The sequence below is a fragment of the Gavialis gangeticus genome, unplaced genomic scaffold (genome assembly GCF_001723915.1).
Source record: "Gavialis gangeticus isolate Ggan-Ray unplaced genomic scaffold, GavGan_comp1, whole genome shotgun sequence".
In the NCBI taxonomy this organism is placed as follows: domain Eukaryota; kingdom Metazoa; phylum Chordata; order Crocodylia; family Gavialidae; genus Gavialis; species Gavialis gangeticus.
Window position 1 is genome coordinate 133,123,839 of NW_017729022.1, and position 4,458 is coordinate 133,128,296.

The window sequence follows — 4,458 nt, forward strand, 5'->3', positions numbered from 1 at the left end:
TCAAAAAAAAAAAAAAAAAAAAAAAAATCGTATGATTATTTTTAAGTCTATCATGGTTTTTTGAATGCTTTGGGTAGGCAACAGTGCATGTGGTAGGTTCTACTAGTATTTATTTTTTTTAAAGAGCAGTAAAAAGAAATTAATTTATTTTTCCTGGTTTGTTTTCTCAGCTATCTTCTAGTTATTCATTGCACATGTTAGCTAAGTTTTGTTGGTTAGAGTGAGTCACTTCTCAGAGTTTATAGAAATGAAGATTTCCAGCTTTGAAAAATAACTCCGGTGCATCCTTGGGGGGTCGAACATGATAAAAATAACTTCAGCAGCCAGGCTAATAAGTTACTGATGCCTGTTCAGTGCAGTAGCTACTTGGCTAGTGGCATATAGGCATAAGAAACTAATTTTGGAGTGCTCATGGAGCATTTTCTTTTTCAAGTGGGGTATTTTCTTCACAACCAAATCGAAAACAAATAATTAGACACGTGTCTATAATTGTGTGAGAGGCATTTGCTTGTCGCCCTACAGAAATCCATTGTAATCCGGGGAGTCCATTCAGCAGCCAGGATGTAATAAATCCTTGATAGCAGTAGAATTTACAAGAAAGGGTTTACGTTTTAAAATAGAAATAGTCTAATAACACACACAAAGCAGGTGCCCCTTTGACCTTCCCAAAATATCTTCCTTCCAGGCTTTACTATCTAATTAATTGCACAGGTGCTATTTCCAGCTGGGTCTTCTATCCAGCTGGGTTGGAGGGCTGTCTCCTAGGTTCTCACCCTTGGACCTCTAGTATTCAAGCCCCTTTTTTTTCAAGGTTTCCTAGTTACCCTTGTATCAGGGTTTTAGGCTCTGGCAGTCTGTTAGCCCCCTTGCCTCCCATTTCATGACCAAAGCAGTTCTGTCAGAGTCATGCTATACTCTGGGCCTCTTTGAAGAGCAGTTTTTCATATCTTTCCCAGCTTCAGGTCTATCTTCCTTTGAGAGAAAACATTTCCTCCAATAGGCAGCCTATCCTTGGACTACCTTGTAGTGATGGTGATTACTTGACCAAAGCACTAGCCCAAGTCCAGATCCATCATTGATAGTTGGATGGAAAAGGATCAGATGAAGATGACCTGAGCTCCTTTAAAGGGTCAGCCAATGCTCTGATACCATCAAAATAAAGTGTGTTATTTATTTTTGTCCTAAGATTAGGAAAATACAGCTGGAGATCCATGAGGTCATTTATTCTAACCCCCTGCTCAAGGCAGGATCCTCTTTCTTGGGGTGCAATCATTTGGGTTGCACCCATATATGGTGTCCCTTCCCTTTAAAGAATTAAAAGTTATTTACAGCAGAAATAATAAAAAATCAAGGTATGAGCCAAACTTATTATCACTAAAGGAACAAATCCCACTGTTGCTCTATGATTCAGGCTAGACATAAGAAAGAACTTCTTCACTGTCTGAGCCCCCAAAGTTTGGAATAGACTGCTGCCAGAGGCAGTTCAAGCACCCACTTTGAACACCTTTAAGACACATTTGGATGCTTATCTTGCTGGGATCATGGCTGGACTCGATGATCCTCTGGGGTCCCTTCCAGCCCAAATGTCTATGAAATCTATGAATAACTTGTGTGATTTTTTTTTTTTTTCCTGCTGGATCTTTGTCATATAGTTGTTCCACATTTGGGTTTTTCCATGTTGGAATAGAATTTGTGGTTAGATAACAACTGCAGAACTTTCTAGGAAGAGGCTGAAGTTTGGACATTTGCATCAATTAATCCTGTAGGCCTAAAGTTAACACACAGATCATGAAAAATGGCTGTTGTAATATTTAGTTTTCTGACTCTTCAGTTCCAGACACAAGCAACATGTAAGATGAGGGTGCGCATAAAATGAAGGTTATGCTGAAATCAAATTTATTTGCTGATGCCAATAGTGAACTGGGTATCTATAACCTGTTCCTGTGTGTAACTGCTGTGATCCAGCAGAGGTACTAGAAAAGTCAAATGAACATTAAAACATATCTAATGGTATGGGGGACATTATGGTACAGAAGAGCAAACCACATGTCACGGTCATCTGCAGCAGCAGCAGTTGCTAAGGTCACTGTGTCACTGGGAGCAGCAGTGAAGGTGAGCTTTTTGTTTTCATCCTCAAGTCTTATAATAAAACTGGCAGCTGTAGCTTGAGGTGGCCCTTGTTACAAAAGAGAGTGCTGTAAAAAGTATACATATTTACAAGAGATAATAGTGTAGATGGAACCAGCAGGTGAGTCAAACCAAGTTTACTCAGGCTTGTTAGGGTCAGTCCTTTGACATGAAATGTTTTCTTTTCAAGTGTTGTGTAAGAAGAACATTACAATCTAGTTAGGGCAATACCCTGGGACATAGGGTATGTTCTTTCTTTAACTTTTGTGTGACCCAGGAGAAGTCACTCTCTTTGTGACTTTGTTTTTTAAATAACTCTTCCCTACCACCTAAATGTCTATGCATTAGGAACGATAGATAAAAGAGTGTCAGGTTGCTCGGGTGGACTCCTGAAAATATAGGCCATATAAGTACCTGAGAGCAAAATATTATCTACACACAAATACCATCATTAGTACATGCAAAATGCCTTTTGGAAGTTAGTTTTTCCATTGATAAGGGTGGTGATTTTGGGGGTTTCCTTGGTTAATGATTGCCTGTGAATATAGGGACTGAATTCTAGCCCAGGAGGCCCATCCAGTCCTATATTTCTATGCTTTCTGAATTTATGCTAGCAAGAAGAAAGTCAGATAAACTTGGAGAAATTAAGACTTCCAGTCAATTCCTACCTGGTATAAATTAGCCTAGCTCCGCTGAAGTCAAAGGAGCTACACCAGTAACACCAGCTGTGGATTTGGACCAAAATTTCAGTATTGAATGCCAAAGAGAAATTGCTGGACTTTGAATTCAGAAAAGATTCAACTAATTGAACAAAAAACTCTGGTCTGTATAGTTGTATCCGATTTGATTTTTTTTTTTTATTTTATGTTATTGCCGACTGGTGTCTGTGCAAGTCTGCTAAAGAGAACTTTGTCTTCTTGGGTAAAAGTTGGGTCAGTCCTGTGTTCTGATGCCCTGCTCCATCACTTTCAACAGAACCACACCAGAGCTGAGCAAGGTGCAGGGTCCCAGCCTCACTCACTTTTCCTTGTTATTCAGCCTAGTATTTTCAGGCTGAATGACAACTCTTTTTCCCATACTGCAGCCTGATCTCAGTAGTGGGGCCTTGGTCCCAGCAAGGACAGGCTGCCAACATCATTCCCCTTCTTCCTTGCTAGGCTTGTTGGCCAGTGGCCTGATATACCATTTCTCCTGAATATCCACTCTGCACTCTTCTTGCCCACTGCTTGCTGACCACATCTATATTGTCAACTTAAAAGGCTCGACAGCTTTACCTTCAAGCATATTGCACTGCTCTGCATGGTCAACCTCCTAAACTGGAAACAGTGCATTAGCTATGTCTATGTGATGTTTTGGGTCAGCTGATTAGCCCTGCTTAAGGGCAAGGCCAATTAACCCACCGGCAGTGCTGCAGAGATGTGGCTACACTGCTGCTACAGTATTTTAGGATGAAGGCTATGTAGAGCAGTGCTGTATGCTTGAGGGTGATGCTGCTGAGCACAGCAAGGTTACTTGGTAGGCATTGCCTAAGTTTCTTTAAGCTGTTTTGTCTTCTTTTTTAGATCCCTCATCTCTCATACTTCCTGCTTTCTCTAATTCAGGCTTCTTCAGTTCTTCTCACAGCTCACTGATTTGGTTGATATGTAGTCTCTTGTTTCCCCCCTGCCTCCTAAATTGTTGGCTAGTGTTTATGCAACTGAGGAGGATTCTTCTGAGCTGCTTTTCTACTTAGAACATTTCATTGATACCAGTTGCTGAAGGTAAGCAACTGAGTATAACTAATATTTATGAAGACACAGGGCATTTCCCAGGATGGGTGACCACTTGTGTAGGTCTCTAGTACATGAATCTCATTTGGAAAGTGCTCCCTCATTAAGATGCTGAAGCAGGGTCATTCAAGCTAGTACAAGATGGTAAGGTAGGCTGAATCACAGAAGCCTGTGGGTCCAGAGAAAATAATCGTTTAGAAGCCCTTAAGACATGGTTACGCTGGTTGTATACTACTCAGTACTGCTGCTTAAAAACATGACCTGCCTACTTGCTCCCATGCTGCAGGCTCCAAGCCTGGAATTGAGGTGGAAAGTTGTTTTACGGATACATCCCTCACCACCACTCTTAAGATATGCATATTCACTAATTACTGTTGAAATTCTTGGCTCTGACACTCTGTTTCTCTTTCTCAAAGCTGATACAGGGACCTGAGGAACAGCTGATCAGATTTGTTCCAGCTCCATATAGCAGCCTAGCTTTGGAGCTTTCTGAAATAACGATATAAAATGTGCCGTAATTGTATATAACGTTAGGGAAGGCCAGCCTGGAAAAAGATAGCTT